The sequence below is a fragment of the Phyllostomus hastatus genome, unplaced genomic scaffold (assembly GCF_019186645.2).
Source record: "Phyllostomus hastatus isolate PE091 unplaced genomic scaffold, TTU_PhHast_1.1 phas_contig_1021, whole genome shotgun sequence".
In the NCBI taxonomy this organism is placed as follows: Eukaryota; Metazoa; Chordata; class Mammalia; order Chiroptera; family Phyllostomidae; genus Phyllostomus; species Phyllostomus hastatus.
Window position 1 is genome coordinate 210,311 of NW_025333505.1, and position 20,295 is coordinate 230,605.

The 20,295-nt window shown below is 49.4% G+C and overlaps 3 non-coding genes and 1 pseudogene across 3 annotated transcripts; 1 reads left to right on the forward strand and 3 right to left on the reverse strand.

Moving 5' to 3' along the window:
* LOC123815309 overlaps positions 1-20,295 on the reverse strand; it is a 25,489-nt pseudogene continuing 5,194 nt past the window's right edge.
* Positions 1,513-1,584, forward strand: TRNAC-GCA. Its single transcript has one exon. It is a non-coding gene; the product is annotated as a tRNA-Cys (tRNA).
* On the reverse strand, positions 13,557-13,628 carry TRNAC-GCA. The gene has a single exon. It is a non-coding gene; the product is annotated as a tRNA-Cys (tRNA).
* TRNAC-GCA lies at positions 14,479-14,550 on the reverse strand. Its single transcript has one exon. It is a non-coding gene; the product is annotated as a tRNA-Cys (tRNA).

A 20,295-nucleotide genomic window follows, 5' to 3' on the forward strand; every position in this document is an offset into this window, starting at 1 on the left:
TTACTCCCAGGCCATCAGTTTTTGTTTCTTCAGTTTCTTCTGGAATATCTTTGTCTTCTGTGCAGCCTCCTCTTCTGGGTTAGGTCCAACCTGCTCTTTCTCAGGAGGACCGTCTCAGGGTGGTGGGGGAGAGCCGTGTGTGGGTTAATCCACCTGTGAGCTCTGTAAGTTCTGGGCTGCGTTTTGGGAGCTTTGTTCGCCTGGATGTGCTCAGAGAATCTGCATCTAAACCCTTCAGGTCAGCACAACTCTCTGCACTTTTAAGCCCGTGCGGCAAAAATGCAGCACTCTTTTTGGGCCACTGGCCCTGAGTGCAGCCCCACTGCTGGGCCCAGGCTCACCCACCAACTCCACCCTTGTAACGACGGGATGGCACACACTACTCCTGTAAGGTGACGTCCTTCAGATCCTCAGTGGCTTCTCGAATATGCATACCCCTGATGGCCTGGGCAGCTTCACGCGTGTTCTTAAGGTGAATATGAAGATTCGAACCTCTTGAGTTGTGTGATTTCGTGGGGTTTTCTGGGTCAAGTGAATAGCGAACTATGTTCAGAGGTCACCTCTGGCCGCTTTGGGGAAGAGCAAAAGCCTCCTGATTTAACTTCCTACTTAAAGTTAGCCTTGTCTCCACTCTTCCTTGGTCCATCAGATTTTTAAGTGACTTCTGTTTTCTGGCACAAGTCAGGATGCTGTCGCTAATGACCTGTGTGTTTCAGAGGTTCTTAATTAGGTGCTCTTTGGAGCTGACATTACGGAGGACCTCACTGAATCAGGAGTTACCCAGCCTGTGTCACAGTTATTAGTGACCTTACTAAAAATACAGATTAACATTGTGGCTCAGTGGGACTGAGGAGGGGCCTGGGACCTTTGTTTTGGGGGAGGCACACTGCCCTGTTAGCCTGGATCCTCCCACCCAGTGATCCTAAGTGGCTTGGAAATAATTTTGAATTTTATAACATTACAAAACCCTAAACAGCATTCTGGAGGTCAACCATGGTCTTCAAGCTAGTGCCTTCCACCCAGGACTGAGGGAAGCTAGGATGCTGGGCTGTAGGCATAGACCGAGGCCAGTTGTGCAGAGGTAGGAAAGGTGAGAAAGGCACAGGCGTGGTAGAGTGGTGACGGCTCATAGCTAATGACCCGACTACGTGCGCTGGTTGTATCTGAGCAAAGCATGCGACTGAAACGATGCAGAGGTCCCGGGTTTAAATTCAGAGGCGAGGTGGGTCACGCTGTTCCCACATGGTTGCAGCCCTCCATGACCTCTCCAGACCAGCTCTTTCGTCCCCACTCAGTCCCACCACATCTCATGGGACATGCTCAGGGACTGAGGGAAGGAAGGGCACCAGTTATAAGTAGAGGTGACAGTCACCTGTGTAGAAGGTCGGGGGAGGGCACAGTAGGAAGGGCATGTTTGCAGGGTTCATGGTGACGTAGCACTAGCAAGAACACATCTCAGCCAGGGTGTGGCTTTGTAGGTTTAGAGTGCTTATTAAGGTCAGGTAAACAGGTGGGGGTATAGCTCAGTGGTAGAGCATTTGACTGCAGATCAAGAGGTCCCTGGTTCAAGTCCAGGTGCCCCCTGCCCACATTCAGTTTTTATTAATTGGACACACTATGCTCCTTACCCTTTTCCCTCCACATTGGCTCGGCCTGCAAGGGGGAGAGAGAAGAGATGAAGGCCCAGGCTTTACCAGAAAGCCTCTGCTGACAAATGCAGTCTCTCCCTAGATAAATTCAATTTCTCCAAGGTGGAGTCAGTTCTGCTAGGTTTGTGGTAGACGTATGGTTCTCTTTTTGTCCAGCATCTGAACCGTCTGAACTCCATTTCGGGAATTCACAATTGCCTCAGTCTTGGTGGCAGACAGGGTTCTGTCTCTGGAGGAGGAAAACTAAAATGCCAGTTATCTCCTCCCTTCATTATTAGGAAAACTTCTCTCTCTCTCTCTCTCTCTCTCTCTCAATAATTTGGCCTTATGGGACCTGAAGAAAATGACAATCTAGGTAGTTTGGAGGATGCTAGTCCAGGAGCCCACGTCACGCAGTAGAAAGAGTTGAGTGAATTTTGCCTGAAGTCTGCGAGGGATCACGTTGAGTTCCCATGGAACCCTAGAAGTGGCTTCAGGGTGGATGTACTTCCAGCCTGGATGGCTGATCTGAGCAGTTTAAAGAAAGAAAATAATTATTAGCTCAAGTGTCACTCTATATGTTCTGGAAATCCAGAACTTTCTCTGACTAGACTGTGATAACCTCTTCTCTCCTGTCATGGAATAACCAAGATAGCTGAAAATAAAAGTAAAGGCTATCCTGGCCAGTGTGGCTCATTTGGTTGGTGCGTCATCCCGTAACCAAAAGGCTGCAGGTTCGATTCCTAGTCCTGGCATGTGTGACCCCGGGTCTGGACATGTACGATCCTCTGTCCTTGGGTGAGGTCACCAATCGATGTCTCTCACATAGATGTTTCTCTCTCTCCCTTCGTCTCCCTCTCTAAAAAAGCAAGTGAAAAAAATGTCCTTGAAAGAGTGGGACTTCACAAACTGTAATGTGGGTTTATGAGAGCATTTGGAAAGCTTAAATTATACCAAATAACCTATTCTGAGGAATCTTGCTTGCCAGCCATGCCAGCTCCTTCTTCCTTTCTGAAAGCTGGATGGCCCGACTGAGGGGCTTTCATTGCCAGGGATCACCTCCCCCCTCCTCACTGTCTCCTCATCTTCTAGAGTGACAGAAAGATCTCAGCTGACCCTCGGTACCTATTACTGAGGTGAAGACTCACACAATGAAACATTTTCAGACTGGCTAATTTATATCAAGGAAAATCTAGAGAACACATGTTGGTCTGGATTCTCAAAGCATTTCGTGAAGTAGGAAGGTGTAATTTTAAGTAAGTCTGAATTTATCTTTATGACGGTACCCAATTAACATTGTGTTTAAAATATCACAGCTATAGCAACCAGGACAAACCTGTTCGCTCAGTTGCTGACTTGAACGGGGATTCACAGGAGGCCAGTTCTAAAGGCATTTTGTCGGGCTAGTGATCCCTTGGTGTGGTTAGCGCCATTTGGTAGGGAGAATCCACACCCCAGATGGAGAGGATTTATCACGGGTGGCTTGTCCATCCGGTCAACAGTGACTCCCTTCACCAATGTGTTGAAAAATGCATGGGTGGGTGGGGCTTCCACATCTTTGAAAAGCATTTGAGTAGCTGTCCTTCGTAGATAGAGATGCTGGCCCGTGCCATTACAGCAGCGAGGGTTCCCTGATTTCAGTGGGAACTGGAGGGTCTCAGGGTGTCAGAGTTCAAGCAGTGCGATTCTGCACCCCCAGATGCACGTTTGGGGATTACTTCGTGAGGTCTGTGCCGCAGAGAACCTGGCTGTGGTTGATTGGTCATGAGGTCCTTGGGACTAAGAATGGGAAGCCCAGCCCTGTCCTACTTGATCTGCAGATCTAACGCAAGAACTAACACCATAGATTCCTGACCTCTCACCCAGTTCCCAGATCTGAATCAGTTCCGAGACCCTGCATCCCTTGGAAGGGAAATCTGAGTAAGCTTGAGGAAAGGACACTACCAAAATCTCCAACCATGGTTGTGGATCTTCCCCTTAGATCTCCCCAAAGGGTCCTTCAGCCATTGACATGGAAACTCTGTACTGGGAAAGACAAACACCCATATATTTTAAGGCCCACTCAAGCCATTTCCAGTGGCTTTTTATAGAAACAGCCTGTCTTGGTTCATGCTTCATACTTTCCTAAAAATCTCTCTAAGGTTCACAAGCTCCAAATAAATAATTTCTGGCTTCCGTGTGCTCCACATCTCTTGCTAAGTGGCCCCAGGCCTGGCACTAGTGGTAACCAGCTTTGGTTCACAGCTTGGCCTCTAGGGCACCTCTAAGTCTATCGCAAGTAGCAGTTATCTGCAGATTGCTTTGTAGCTCATGCTGCATGCCCCAGGCAGGGCACAGGCAGCAGCTGATTTGGGGCTGCATCTTCCAGGAGGGCCCAGAGCCAGCGCACCTGGTGGCCAGCCTCAGCCCACCCTGGAACACCACACCACCACCCCCACTGGAGACACACTGAAGAGGTGGACTGATCAGGCACCAGAGTCCCACTGAAGTAAGTTCTGCTCTGTGCAGTCGGCCCATGTGCAGCAGCTTCTCCACTATGGTGGAAGCCAGTCCTTGCAGCCCATCAGCCTGGGGGTAAATGCCTCCCACGGACATGCCAACAGCACTTAAGGCTCGATTACAACAGGAAGGTGCACACAGCCCAAATAGGGGGCATGCTCGGAGGGCCCAGGTCAGGGGAGGCTGCACCACTGGGCCTTACAGAACACCTGCTACATAAGGCCAGTCCACCAAGGTCATGAAATGTAGCAGCTCTATCTAACATACAGAAACAAGCACAGGGAGACAGCCAAAATGAGGAGACAAAGGAACGCATCCCAAATGAATGAACAGAACAAAACTCCAGAAAAAGAACTAAACAAAATGGAGACAAGCAATCTACTGAATGCAGAGTTCAGAACACCGGCTATAAGGATGCTCAACGATCTCAGTGAAAACTTGAACAAAGAGACAGGAAACATAAAAATGGAATTAGAAAACATAAAAAAGAACCATCAGAAATGAAAACTACAATAAGTGAAATGAAGGATACACTAGAAGGAATCTACATCAGATTAGAGGAAGTATAGGTTGAACCAACATTTTGGAAGGCAAGGTAACAGAAAATACCCAATCAGAACAACAAACAGAAAAAATAATTTTTAAAAAGTGAGGATAGTTTAAGGGACCTTTGAGACAACAAGAAGCATAACAGTATCTGCATCATTGGGATACCAGAAAGAGAAGGGAGAGAGCAAGGGATCGAGAACTTATTTGAAGAAATAATAACTAAAAACTTCCCTAACCTGGTGAAGGAAATAGACATGCAAGTCCGGGAGGCACAGAGAGTTGCAAACAAGATGAATCCAAACAGGCCCGCTCCAAGACACATCATAATCAAAATGCCAAAGGTTAAAGACAAAGACAAAATATTAAAAGCAGCAAGAGAAAAGCAGTTAGTGACCTACAGAAGACTCTTATAAGACTGTCAGCTGATTTCTCAACAGAGATGTTGCAAACCGGAAGGAACTGGCACGAAATATTTAAAGTGATGAAAAGCAAAGAAGTACAACCAAGACTCCTTTATCCAGAAAAGCTATCATTTAAAACTGAAGGCAAAACAAAAAGTTTCCCAGACCAAAAAAACCCCTAAACTAAAGGCGTTCATTACCACACAACAAGTGTTACAAGTTATGTTAAAGGGTCTTTTTTTTTAAGAGGAGGAAAAAAAATAAAAGTATGAACAATAAAATGGCAGTCTATCAACAATGACTTTAACTGCAAATGGAGTAAGTGCTCCAATCAAAAGACATGGTGGCTGAATGGCTAACAAAACAAGACCCTCACATATGCTGTCTACGAGAAACTCGCTTCATATAGAAAGATACCCATACTAAAAGGAAAGGGATAGAAAAAGATATTTCATGCTGCAGGTGCCACTCCTGCAGGGTCAGAACTCTGGGCTCAAGCCTCCAGCCTCCCCACCCCACCACGGTTGATCCATAGTTCCCCTTGACCAATCCTGGGCCTCACTCCTCGCCTGTCCCCCCCAAGGCTGGCCGCTCCCCAGGGGCTGGGACTCCTCTTCTTTCCCTGCCCCCATCAAACTGTCCAGCAATTTTGCAGTGCCCTTCCCCCTCTGCTTTCTGGGACTCTAGCCAGATCCAGTATTTCTTCAGACTTCCCCATGGGTCTTTTCTCTGAGGACACCCCACCAGTTTTTTAACTTCCTAAGATATCACAAATCCCGTAAATGGCATTAGCCTAAGTGTACAACTCAGTGGAATTTTTCATACTCACCTATATGAACATATATGTATTTACATATACATGTCCATACATAGGGGCGTATACATATATCTGTATAACCACCATCCCGACCAAGATTGAACTATTGACTATAGAGAACTATTTTCAGTTCCCTGGAAGTTTCCCTTGGGTGGGACGCTGCTGTTTGGAAGTGAATCTGCATCTACAGCTTCTGGTCTTTGTATATGTCTCTTCAATTTTTAAATTTCGGGGAGAGGGAATCTGGTTGACATAGGAAGGTGAAGGGGCGGAGTCCTATACCAGAGGCCACCGGCGGCCATCCCTGCTGGTGCTGCCCCTAACAAAGGAGGGTGGTCGTGAGCAGGGGAGCCTCTCCAGTTGGTGTCTGACTCTCTCATCCTGTCACCAGAACCTTTCTTGTGACTTAACTGTCGTCCACAGAAACCTGTCCTTTGACTCAAAGGAAGAAGAACTTGGGAGCTCCTCCAGCAATTTGGAGACTATAAAATATGTCCATGTTGTCTTGTACCCAGACACAGAGCATCCTACAGGTGTTTGCTTTCAGCTGGTCGGGCCCTAACGGACACTGACCAGGTTACGTGAGAGCCTAATGTGTGCCCTTCTGAGGGGTCCACATTCAGCCCGGGGCCTGTTGTCCATCGAGGCCTCAAGGACATTCTGAGGTTGCCTTCCATGAGGTCAAATTCAGCATCTCTCATAATTTTGTCTGAGCTTTTGAAACCCTTGCTTATTTACTTTAGGGTAAAGAATCCCATGTGTCGTTCTTTGAGTTTCAAATGTGATAGTATCTCCTGGGTACTAATCCCTCCACAGTGCTTGACATCACTGGGATCTTTCCTAGTTTGGGTCTGTTAGAGGTGGAAGTGGATAGAAACTCTGTTGGAGGGGTAACAGGCAGAAAGACCGTTAACAGGAGTGCTGCCTTAGTTTTTTGTGGGGTTTCCCCCCTAAAGCTGTTTCTTTTAAGCGTCCAGGGTTGACCGCTCATTTCAGTATATTGTTGTTCGGTGGGCATTTTTTCAACCTATTCCCAATCTTTGATTTCATCCATTGCGGTGGTTCTCCTAACGCAGTGAATTCTTAATTCATTCTGATTCTTGAGTCCTTTGCAATCTATCAAAATCTATGAACCCTCTCCTCAGAAAAATGCCCCTTCTGAGGGTTTGCGGGCTCTCTGGAGCCTGACCATGGGTTGTTAACCAAATTCTGAATCTTCTGATTTTCCAAACTGGTGAGACCTGAGAATTTGGGGCGGTTCACTTAACTAAGAAAGATGTGCATGAGGCCGTATGGTGGAAAGAAAACGGGACTACATCCTGGAGATTGGGGGTCCCATCCCAGCTAAGCCATAGACTAGCTGGGTGATTGTTTGCAAATCATTTAACCACTTTGGGGTTCAGTTTCTTACCTGAAACTAATGGGTTCAAGTAGAATAATCACTTAAGGTGCATTAGCTCTGATATTCCATTATACTTCTTGGACCATCTCCATTTCCAGCACGTCTTTCTAAAAATGGGTGACCAGAATTGCATGCAATGCTCCAAGTAGGAGAGGATATTGCTGTCCTGTGGTGATGTCTTTTGTCCCTTTCATGCATCCTTTCAGTTCATCTGCTGCCACTCCTTCTTTTTATTATCTTTAAAGATTTTATTTATTTATTTTTAGAGAGAAGAGAAGGGAGGGAGAAAGAGAGGGAGAGAAACATCAATGTGTGATTGCCTCTTGCGTGCCCCCTACTGGGGACCTAGACCACAACTCAGGCCTGTGCCCTGACTGGGAATTGAACTGGGAGCCCTTTGGTTCACAGGCCAGCGCTCATTCTGCTGGGCCACACCAGCCAGGGCTGCTGGCATTCATTTTCAATAGGGGACAAAAGATCAGTGCCTCAGTAGCTCCAGGACATATAATGTTTTTTTTTTTTTCATTTTTGAGGGAATACTAACAAAATATTATGAAACATACTTCTTTTTTTTTTTTTTTGGAGTTTACCATAAGATGAACTTTTTTTCTTTGCTTATAAAAGCTGCTTTTTCTCAATGGCAGAAATTAGGGTGAGTTGATTGACCCTACATCTAACCCATGAAGGGTGTCTGTGGAAATTCTGGGGCACAAGTTAAGCATTGAGCTTAGCCCTGACCCGTGTGGCTCAGTGGGTTGGAACATTGTCCTGTAAAGGGACAGGTCACAGGTTCAAGACCCCGTTGGGACACATACCTGGGTTGTGGGTTCAGTCCCAGCCCGGGCACGGCAACTGATTGATGATCGATGTTCTCTTCCATCAATGTTTCTCTCTTTTTCCTTCCCTTCCCCTCTCTCTAAAAATAAGTAAAATCCTAAAAAAATAAAAAATAAAAAAAGAATCGAGCTCCTGGGTTCGCTGCTATATTCATTTGAAAGAGGCCTTTTGCTCCAAGAAGCAGGTCTGCCCTTGTCTCACACCTCACCTACCTTTCTTGGAGCCAGGCCCAGGGGGCTGATCTTGGGGTCAGGGCAGGAGTGGCGCCCATTTCCCCGCTGCTTCACCTCAGGTGTGCGACTTTGACCTCTGTGGGGTCCAACTTCGGTGGCCTGGTGGAGGCGGCTGGTGCCAGAAGAACCTGGACTCAGGATAGTCCAAGAAAGTCGCATCTGTTATGAGCCACGAGCTGAAAGCTGGGAAACCGTGCTTTGCTCCCAAGAAGAGCGTTTTGTCCCCCTTCAGGCTCTCAGCCTGTGCTCGAGTCCCCAGCGCCCCTCAGTGAGCTCGGGGAGCCGCACGAATCTTCAGCTGCAGTGTGGGACAGACACGGGTTCACACCAAACCTCGGTAGACACGAGGAAGAGAGACCTCTCCCCTTGCCCCATGCCCCTCTGCACCCCTGTGTCAGCGCTGACCACGACACCGCCCCGCGGTTGTCTGTCAATCATTCCTCCCGCCAGACTCAGCTCTTTGAGGGCAGGTGTCATCTCATGGTTCCAAGGCCTGGCCCAGCGCCTGGCCCAGGGTCACCTGCCCGCCAGTACTCACTGAACAAGTAGCGTGGCCAGTGTTCTGAAGCGGCTTTGCCCTGTTTCATCACTACGAACTTGTCCTCGGTATATTGGCTGCCGTACGCCACTGCTTTCAGGAGGTGATTCTGAAGCTGCTGACTTTAAAAAATGGTTCAGGTGGCTTTATCTGTTGCCGACACTTATGCACATACTGCTCTTATCTGGGTGAAAGTGCGCCAGCCCCCTGCCTCCGCTTCCATATTCAGATCAAACGTGCCTCCTCCAGTACCATGTCCACCCCTCTCAAAGGGGAGAAGACCTCATCATTTGTGCCTGGTGAGCTTCCTTAAACAGACACTGTTCTTTCTTTTTTTCTTTTTTTTTTTTTAAGATTTTATTTATTCATTTCTAGAGAGGGAAGGGAGGGAGAAAGAGAGAGAGAGAGAGAGAAACATCAATGTGCGGTTGCTGGGGGTCATGGCCTGCAACCCAGGTATGTACCCTGACTGGGAATCGAACCTGCGATGCTTTGGTTCGCAGCCCACGCTCAATCCACTGAGCTACGCCAGCCAGGGCCAGATGCTGTTCTTTCCATCCGGACCCTCACTGCTTCAAAGCGGCGACTGGCCCCTGGAAGGCACCAGCGATCTTGGTGTATCGATGTGCCTGATTTTTAAGGTGAAAAGGACAAAATGACAACGTTAATTTCACACGAGTCTTCTTTTTCTTTTTGCACTTCAGTGCACCATCAATCTGTTCCACCTTTTATGCCTGCCTTCCTGCAGTCTCTCTCTCTCTCTCTGTGTTTTTTTTTCTACCATTGCTTCATTGATTTCCTCTCTAATGCTCTTTCTTTCTTCATGTAGATTCGAGTTTCTGACCTAGGACATTTTCTTTTTCTGAGGAAATGCATGTAGCTTTTTTTTTTTTTTGCAAGACCATGTCTACTGGTGACAGATTTCTTTTCATTTTTATTTCCCTGAGGAAATCTTTGTTTCTCTTTCACTTTTGAGAGACGATGACACTGGATCTAGAATTCTACGTTGGTGACTTCTTCCCCCCCAAACTTTAAATATTGTACCCCAGTCTCTTCTTGTTGACATGGTTTTTGCAGGGAAATGCAATGTAATCCTGTCTTTGTTTCTCTGTAGGGAAGGGATTTTCCCCACTCCGGCTTCTTTCAGGAGTTTCTCTTTATCTTTGGTCTTCGGCAGTCTGATATCATTTTCCTAGGTATAGATTTTTTGGGGGCACTTATCTTGTTTGTTATTTGTTGAGCTCCCTGGATCTGTAGTTTAGTGTCTGTCTTTAATTTTGGGACATTCTCAGCCCTTTGTGCTTCAAATATTTCCCCTGTCCGTTTCTTTCTTCTCCTGGTATTCCCATTGTGTATTTGTCACATGTTTAGAAATTGTCCCATGCTACTAGACTTTTTTTTCCCTACTGGCTTTAAAGACCTGTGCATGCAGGTACTTCCCCCTGTTTCTGCACATGGAGAGGGAAATGGTTGTTTTGTGCCCCCACTCAGTAACCCTTGTACCATAGTAGGGCCTGTGAGCTACCTGGATTCACTCTCCTGTAGTCTCCGTCTTTGGGGTGGGGAGAATCCCCTTTCCTCACGAGCTCACACAAAGCTCCTCTTGTGCTGAGCGTTGCCGGCGCGCACATCTCACCCAGAGGCCAGATGGTGGTCTCTTGTCTTATGCAGCAAAAAGTGGAATCTAAGTTTGCAACTGGTGAGCCCCAGCGGGAGCATCCGGAGCTTGGAACATTCCTGCAAGACAGCAGCTCAAAACCACACACAGGAGCAAAGCGAGGCCTCCCTCCCCCCACCCCCCAGAGCGGAAGGGGAAGGTGGGCTCGATCTCGTGGACAGGGTTCCGGACCAAGGCCAAGCGGGGCGGGTGGAGCTGCCCGAGGGGAAGAAGAGGAGAAAGGCCCCGGCACTACCCTCACACCGAGGCCCCAGATTCGGTGAGGGGCAGGACGTGGCATGGAAGGTCCAGGACTCTGTGAGAGGCAGGATGGCGGCATGGAAGGCCCTGGATTTGGGGAGAGGCAGGTCGGCGTCATGGAAGGTCCCGAACTTGGTGAGAGGCAGGACGGTGGCATGGAACAGTGGGAAGCTTCTGCAAAGGTTGGTCTTGCTCAGCTCCCATCCTCTTTGTGGCTCTTGTGGGGGTGGCAGGGATGCTTCGTGCTGTGACAGTCCCATGGCACAAGCAGGGGTGTCATTCCTGGACCACAGGGTGGCCAGAACAGGACTGGCAGAGGGGGCCTCAGAGGACCTCCCAGGGTGGGCTTTGGGGCCATTTTCCTCCCCTTCTGAAGAGCTTCCTCCTGTCCAGACGGCCGTCTGTCAGCGGAGGGCCGCCTACCTGGGGTTCCCTGCAGCCTCTGTTTGGGGCAGCAGGTCAGCGCTGTGAAAAAAAAGCCAGTCACACGCATGCACACAAACATGCACACAAACGTGCACACAGGTTCCTTTAGACCCAGGAAGCACCGCCCCCTTCCAGACCCCACGGGGCCACCATCTCTGCCCGGCCCTCACCAAGTCTGTCCCCAGAGGTGGCCCGGCTCCACCATGTGAACTTTATGTCGAAAACCCCTCTTCGCCATGAGAAGGGGAGCCCCTTACAGGGGCAAGGGATGGAATGTCGTGACGAGACTTCACTCACCTCTGGTCCCCCCAGGTGCTGGCCTCTTGCTCAGTACAGTAAGTATTTGAGGAATTTGATTCGGGGGGCTGGTTACTCTCTGGGGTGTTGTCTCTGGGGGAGGGGCGGCTGTCTGGGGTGGGGGGGGGCATAGGGCTTCTGGGAGGACCCCGCGGGGAGGGGAGTAGGCAGCAGGGAGAATGAGCTACCTGGGCAGCGGGGGGCAGGCTGCCTGCTCCCTCCTGGTCGACCCTGCCTGCTCAGGACGGCAAAGTCACGGGTGTGGCTTCACACCGAAAAGGTACGTTCATTCATCTGTTGGGTGACCGGGTACACACCAGCCTCAATCTTAGACTGCAGACTAAGAGGTCTCTGCTTCGAATCTTCATGCCAGCTCCTTCCTCTTAATTTTATTCACTGACCTGCTGTTAAAAGTCTTGATCCCTGTCCCCAGGTGGGCGGGTAAGAGTGACGGAGATCGGGAACCTTCTGGACAGAAGTGAGGTTCCAGGCTGGGGTCCTCGCCTGACTCAGGAGCCCCCGGCCTCTCCTCTTCGGATCTGTCGGCTCCCCCCAGAGGGGAGGGGGTCTGTTTGCGACAACAGCCTTCATTCCCACGTGCTAATAGACCCAGAAGGCCTGCGGGAGCCAGAGAATTACTTGACCTTGGAAATGGGGGAAACAGGAGCAAAAAGAGGAGAAAACAAGCCAAGAGGGAGCCTGGGGGAGCATCACAGGTTGACCCGGTTCAGAGGAAGAAGCGTGGTCTTGACCCCGCAGCTGTGTGAGACTAGACCCTGAGCAGGGCCCACAGGGCCCACAGCCTGCCTCACCTGGTCCCCCACACGGCACCCTCTGTTGCTGTGCAAACACAGGAGGTACCTCCATACCCAGGCATCTGTAGACCTAGTATCCAGGGCCCGACACCCGGCCCTTCGGCATCAGGGAACACGCCAAGCAGAGGTTCTGACTGGCTCCCTTGCTCCTCACCAGGCGCAGGGAGGTTCGGCTTTCTCCATCAGAACTGCAGACCGGGGCCTCCCCGGCTGTCAGGGGCTGAGGGGAACAGGCAAGGTCAGGTGCAACCGCGCTGCCATGCACCACGATTCTGTCCTCTCCGTGTTTAAAGGAAGTTGCAGAGGGTGGTCTTTCTCCGTCACCGGTCTTGGAATCCACAGACTGAAATGGCTATTTGTTCCAAATGCATGAGCTTGATAGAGATTCTGGGGTTTTATTACATAAATCGGCCTGTGCGGGAATAGTCCTTTAGAGACTAGGCAGAAATGCAGGTCGTATAAGAAGCTCTGTGAGCTCCCTTCCCGGTCAGGAATCAGCGTGTACCTAATCCCAGCACCTCTGTGATGGGGCGTGGAGGGACGGCGCCCTGCTACGCCCCGGCAGCCTGGCGCTCACGTCCACCGGAAGGAACAACTCCACACCCACGAAGACCAAATCACTGCCTTTAGCGGGCATTCTCCGAAGTGGGTAGCTCAGTAAAACAAGGGCTCACACAGCCCCCGTCGTCTTATTTACATGATGGTAGATCTGCAGCTAGTAGTAACAACTCACATTTGAGTGCTAGGTATTGTTCTAAGTGCTTCAAATTCTCTCTCCCTCTCACACTCACACACACACAGAAACCTCTGAGCTGCTGTTATTATTAACTCCCTTTCTACAGATGCAGACACTGAGACACAAGAGACACTGAGTAACTTCTCCGAGGGGACACTCTCCAACTCGCCCCAGCGGGCATCGGTGGGGGGGGGCTCTGGCTCTTAGAATCGAAACCTGACATCCCTGGGAGCTCTGAGCTGCTCAGGTTGTGGCTGCAGGTGCGCAGGGGCCAACTCACCTTCACAGCTGCCCAGCTGGCACTTTGTAAGTCCCTCAGTAGGACCCGACTGTAGCTCTCCTGACACGCTCCGCCTCCACCAGAACTTCACCTGCAAGTCGTGCTTGACCTGGGATGCAGGGTGGAAGGTGGGCCGTTGAAGGCAGCTGAAAAGACTATTCAAAAAAAAAATCACACATGAGGGGGCACCCGGATTTGAGCCGGGGACCTCTTGATCTGCAGTCAAATGCTCTACCCCTGAGCTATACCCCCTTGTATGGTCATATACCCTAATTGATACCTTTCCTCTGTGTGGTAACACTCGACTCTGCAAAATTAAGTGGTTGCTCCTCTCCGGGACTGACTTTCTAGAAGCCGCCAGACCTGCTTATAATGACACCTTCCCTCGGCTCTGTAGCTTCCCCAGCCTCCGTCCCTGGGTGGGGTCATCAGCGAGGAAAAAAATGGGAGAAGCCGCCTGCAGGAACCCCACACCATTTCCCACTGCCTTTTCATTTCAGCCCACGAGCTGGCCAACCACCCCCGATGCTCCCCACCTACCCGGACCCCCAAACCTGCACCTCTCTCCCCCCGGAAGAGGACAGAAACGGGCCCTCAGGCAGTGTCAGAGAGCTCCGATAGTCGCGCCTTGCAGGGACAGCTCTGCAAAGTCCCTGTCTCCCTTGTCCGAGTGGCTAAGCCAGGCTTTTGGCCTCTGAGGTTGAAGCAGGCGTGTGAGTGAGTGAGCGCTGGTGTGGAGAACCCATTCCCCAGCGGGGGGTGCGGATGCTCCGGTTTGCCTCTGCAGGTCTGGGCCGCTCCGCGGTGCTGCACCGTTGGGCGGAAAGGCGAGCACGGCCGGTTAGGGTTCCCGCTGACTGCTTGCTCCTGCGGAGTGCCTGCGAGTCCTTGCCTTGTCTTTGAGGACCCAACGGGGCTGAAGAAGTGAGATGTGTACAGAGGGGGAAACTCCAGATGCCAGGACGAGTGCAGGGAGACCAGGGAGTGGCCGCCCACCCGGAGGGAACTTGGGTGAGGTCTCTTTCAAGGAGGATCGTCATGGGCATGGATGAAGGGAAACCGGAATATGGGCAACAGCGATGAGTAGGAAAACCAATAATGAAGGGGGCACCCGGATTTGAACCGGGGACCTCTTGATCTGCAGTCAAATGCTCTACCCCTGAGCTATACCCCCTCACCTATAATATACTGCTAATGAAATACCTTTTCACCTGTGTTGCAACACCCACACCTGTGCACTGAAACTCCTATTAATTCTTAGAAAGTTCTGGACATGTGACAAGTCTGCCTTACGGCAAAATCAGTGATTCTGGCCCCCAGAAAAGTTCTCTGCTCACAATCTTCAAGGCTCATCGTCCTCAGTGTCACTTCAAAGGCACCTGTTTGGAAACTCACTGTGAACCATCCCTTCCTTCCTCTCCCGGCGAGCTCCACCCACCGTAGACTGGTCCACAGGCCTCGCCCCTGCCCCACCCCCTCCCCTGGGGGCTCCTTGGCCTATCTCTTCCTGTGCTCTTCCTTCCTCTACCACAGCGACTTCTTGGCTTTTGGCAGTGACTTCACTGAGCCTGGGAAGGCCAGACAAATGACTTGAGTAATTCAGCCCGAGAGGCCAAAACTCCCACCCTGGGGCCCAGGAAGGCACCCAGCTGTCCCCAGAGACCTCGGAGCAGAAGGTCAGCGCTGCTGGGACTGGGCGCAGGAAGCAGGACCAGAGGTGCCTCCGCTGGGCGAACACCGGCCGGCAGCACAGCCGTGTGGACCTAGGAAGCGAGCCGAGGCTTGCCAGCTGGCAGGAACACGGGAGGGCGACGCCGGAATCAAACGGGAGAGAAAAAGACACCTGCCCGAAGGGGCCCCGGAGGCCCGCCACCCTGCCAAGCGCTGGCCCTCAACGGTAGGGCCAGTGCAGCCACCAACTATTCTGTGCGGCTGAGGCCCCACAGGAGTGATCAGAGCAGAGCCCTTGGCTGAGCAGAGGGGTCGCTTTCTATCAGCTTTTCCCCCCCAGTCCCTGCTGTGGCCCCGCGCCAGGGCCGGGAGGGACTTGGCTTCCCGGACTCCCGTGCCGCCACCTTGCCCTGCTGTGGGACGGCCCCTCAGTGACTGTGCTCCCTCCTCCCCCTCCCCCTCCCCCTCCGGGACTGCTCCTCCTCGCAGCTTACTCTACGATTGTGCAAGCTCTCGTTTCTGCAACAAGTCCCTTCCGCAATAATACTTGGTGGCGAGGCTGCTCTGATTGAACACGGACCGGCAGGCCTCACAGATTCGTGGGATTGTTCATTCGTGTGTGAGACACACAGAAGATGCACAGGCCGGAAGTGCTCAGCTCTGGGAAAAGACTCCATCCAGACCAAGGGATGGGACGTGGCTCGGAGGTGAGGGGGTGGGTACACGCTTCCTTCTCTGTGTGTGCACGTTTCTGCAGCCTCAACCTCGGAATCATTCTAATGCTTTACGTTTCCAAACATAAAGCAACACGTATGAGGAGGTAAAAGTAAGTATCAACAAAACCCAAAGCCCTAACATTGATCACGTGACCACGAAGAAGAAAACACAGCGGGAGCATATTCTAACGGAGAAGAGATACTGACTTACAATGAGACATTGAACTTGACTCAGTAAGAGTCGTTCTGGTATACCTCACAAAACCTATCCTTGAGTAAATGAGTGCGTACACTGATACTTCGGGATTCGGGCTGACACGGGAAATGTGAGTGTGGAATGGGGAAGGGCGGGGAGGCGCTGTGGGGTTGGGCTGCAATGGTGAGTAGCTGCGTGAACACACATGCCCTCACGCACGCACATGCGTGTGCACACCCCCCCCACATACGCACATAGGTTTCCTCACTCCGTCCTCTGAAAGCGGCTAGAAGCGACGACAACTCAGATGCAGTGAACACTCCCAATGCCCGTATCGTGGTTGCTAAATACCGTTCGAAGGAACCAGGCAGCCTTGGAGAAATGGCTGATTTCAGAGCTGGGCAAGAAGCCAGAAAGATGAGCCACGGGGCACCCTGTGCCGGAGAGTTAGTTAGAAAGTGCTGAGTCTGACGGGAACGTGCCCGCGAGCACCGGCCTGGCCTGCAGTCCCGCCACCGGCTAACGCCGCGGCAATCGGAGCGTCAGAACAAATGGGATAGGAACGTGCCGTGTGACTCACGAAATGAATGGATCCACAAATCCATATTAATAAGTTTTTTTATTTTAGGTGGAGAAAGGGAAACATTTATAAAGAAGTCCACTAAGAAGCGTGAAAGGAATGACAGAAATATAAAATCACCATTTTATAATCATCCTTGTAAAAACTGACTTAGGTAAGAATCATGCAAGTGTTGGGGAACAGGATGTAGCAAAATCTATCAAACGCCACTTTAATTGAATAACCAAATCCAACTTCATCAGTAGTAGAACAAATTGACATTGTTGCCTCTCGAGGTAATGCACTGAGAAGGACATGTAGTCATTTTATCAGAATACTGAACTTTTTTAAAAATCTATTTTTTAAAAGATTTTACTTATTTATTTTTAGAGAGAGGGGAAGGGAGGGAGAAAGAGAGGGAAAGAAACATGAATGTGTGGTTGCCTCTCGCACGCCCCCCACTGGGGACCTGGCTCGCAATTTAGGCATGTGCCCTGACTGGGAATCGAACCGGCGTCCCCTTGGTTCTCAGGGTGGTGCTCAATCCACTGAGCCACACCAGCCAGGGCTGAGCTTTAAACAACAAGGAAACAGTCAAATCCTCCTCTCCAAAATTAACCATTCTCTCGACTTTCAACATATTTGTTGGCCAATTTTTGAGCTCCTCCTCCCAACGTTGTGTTTGGGAGATCTGGCCACGCTGGTTCATGTATGTTGACTGCAGGGACCTTCTGCAGAACAACTCACTCTGACCTCGCGAGAATGTCAATGTCATGAGAGAGACTGGAAGACTCAAGAGCTGCTCCAGACTAGCATGATCTGAAAACACACGACTACCACATACAATATGTGAGCCTTGATGGGGTCCTGTATTGGAAAGAAAAGGCAATCATCAATGACATCATTGGGAGAATTGAGACATACTGGGTGGGGCAAAGCAGGGTTACATTGTGAGTATACAAAACAGAGTTTATTCTTTTAGTATGTATTGGCTATTGTCTTATTTTCCATACGAACAACTATAGACCTCCTGTGTAGGATATAGATTGTGTAATAGATCAGCGATTTTCCACTGCTGTGCTGCAAGGATGTTTAAAATGTGCAATACCTGACTGTTTAGTCAGGGGCACTGACCTCTTTTCCCTTAGACGGTCAAATAGAAAAATGACAACAGCCAACACACCAAGAGGCACCTGGTGTGGATGCCCTATCTGGAACCATAGTATATAGTTCATATAATAGAGTTGCATCTTTTGAAAAAACATGTTTATTGACTTTAGAGAGAAAAGATGGGACAGAGAAACATCGATTGGTTGCCTACCATTGGTATGTGCCCTGACCAGGAACTGAACCCCCAACCTTTTGGTGTACAGGACCAAGCTCCACATGGTCCCGTGGACCACGAGCCACACCGGCCAGGCCAATAGAGATGCACCTTACTGATCACGGCACATAAGGTTGCATCTGATTGGTTAATTCTTGGTACCAGAAATCTTTCTATATAAGTATAGGCACTTGATTTTTTGTTGTTGTTCATTTTTTTCTTTTTATTAGCACTTGATTTTTTACAAAGTCATTTTGAAACAAAAAGGGCAGGTGATTACTACTATCATTTTTTTGTAAGTCCATCAAAATTATTTATTTTTATCAAATCAGCAAAAATATAGTATTTTTTTGGTGAGCCATAGAATTTTAGTAGTTAGTTTATGTGTGCCATGAGATGAAAAAGGCTGAAAATCGCTGTGACAGATGGTCAGATTGTACCGCTGATAAACTTCCTGAGCATGTTGCGGTTAGGCAAGAGAACGCATTTGTTCTTAGAAAATACATGTTGAATATCTAGGGGCACCAAGATGTCTTTAACTGACTTTCTAATGAATAAGAAAGTTCCCGGCTTTTTGAATGTTCATAACAGTTTTAGAACCTGTGTGTAAGTATCCACAAAACATTCATGTGGTTGAGATTACACTGCAGTTTATAAAGATGGAATGAGAATGGATATTGCTCTTGAAAATGAGACCCTATACTTAGTGTCTCATTCTATTAACTTAGTATATTCCACTGTTTCTGAAGTCTTCAATTTTTCTCAGTGATTTTTAAGTTTCTGTAGAGAGATATTTTACATCTTTGGTTATTCTTATTCCTCTGTAGTTGATGTTTCATTTTTTGTTATTATAGAATTGTTTGAAAATCTTCTACCTTTTTTTTTGGTTTCTGTCATTCCTTTCTGTGTTTCCATCTGTTTTGATTTGAATCCCTCTCCTTCTCCCTTAAAAATTCCCCTTTTATTTCCTTTAGTGAGGCTGTGCTGCTAACAAATCATTTGTTCTCTGTTTGGAAGTGTCTTTATTTTCTTTTTCTTTTTTTTAAAGATTTTATTGATTAATTTTTAGAGAGGGGGAAGGAAGGGAAGGAGACAGAGAGGGAGAGAAACATCAGTGTGTGGTTGCCACTCATGTGGCCCCCACCAGGGACCTGGCCCACAACCCAGGCATGTGCCCTGACTGGGAATTGAACCAGCAACCCCTTGGTTCACAGTCCACGCTCAATCCACTGAGCCGCACCAGCCAGGGCTCTTTATTTTCTTTTCACGTTTGAGGAATGCTTTCGGGGGTGCAGCATTCTAACCTGGCTCTTACTTTCCTTCGGTGCATTACGGTGCCATTCTGCTGTCTGCTGGCCTCCCTCTTTTTCTCTTGAGGAGTTAGCAGTCGGTCTTCTTTTATGTTCCCTTGAAACGAGCATGTCCTTTTTATCTGGGTATTGGCGATGTTTTCTTCCGGTTTTAAGTCATTTCACTAATGAGCTTAGGCAGGGGTTTCCTCTTGATATGTGATCATTGGAATTGGAATTCTTGTAGCTGGGGCCTGTCTCATTGCATTAGTTTGGAAGAATTATAGGCCGTTATCCTTTTAGGCGTTGCTGCTGCCTCTTTCCCCTCTCCACCGGGGCTTCCAACTACACGTATGGTAGACCATTTCACCGTGCCTTATATTCTCCTTTAGGTTTCCCGCATCTTCCATTCTTTTGTCTCTCTGTGCGTCAGTATGGATAGTTTCTCCTGCTTTTTCCTCCAGTTTCCTAATGCTTGCTGTGTCCACTCTGTTGTTAAACCTGTCGGTGGAGTTATTTATGTCATACAATTATTGTTTGATTCTTTTTTTATTGCATCTAGTTCTCTACCGAAGTTATCTGTCTTGGCCTTTATTAATCATATTTAAACTTATCAATCCCAGTTAGTTTAAAATCTGTGTCTGGTAACTTCACTCTCTGGCTCTGCTGTGCATTTGTGTGTCCTGTGCTTCTCTTGATTTCAGTTTATCTTTTCGCATGCTTGGTAGTTTTTGATTAAGTGATAGGCCCTCTATTTGATTTTCGTTGTTATCCTCACTGAGGACATTTTTTTCACTGCTTCTAGAGAGAGGAAGGGAGAGAGCGACACTGATTGGCCGCCTCCCCGCAAGCCGGGACAACCCGGGGCTGGGGACCTCATGCACCCGGACCAGGCACATGTCCTGACCCGAATCAAACCCGCAACCTTTCGGTTCCAGGACGACGTTCCAACCAGCTGAGCCACACCGGCTGGGGCCAGACCCGCTGGGCCTCTACTGGAAAACCCGTGAAGATATTCTGAGGCCCTGTAAGATGTTTTCCTCTGCCCGAGAAGATTTCCTTTTCCCTCCGGCAGGCGGGCAGTGCAGGGGCTGAGCTCGGTCTGGGAATGATGCCCTTCCCGCTCAGACTTCGGCATTCACGGAGACGGTCCAGGCCTGGCAG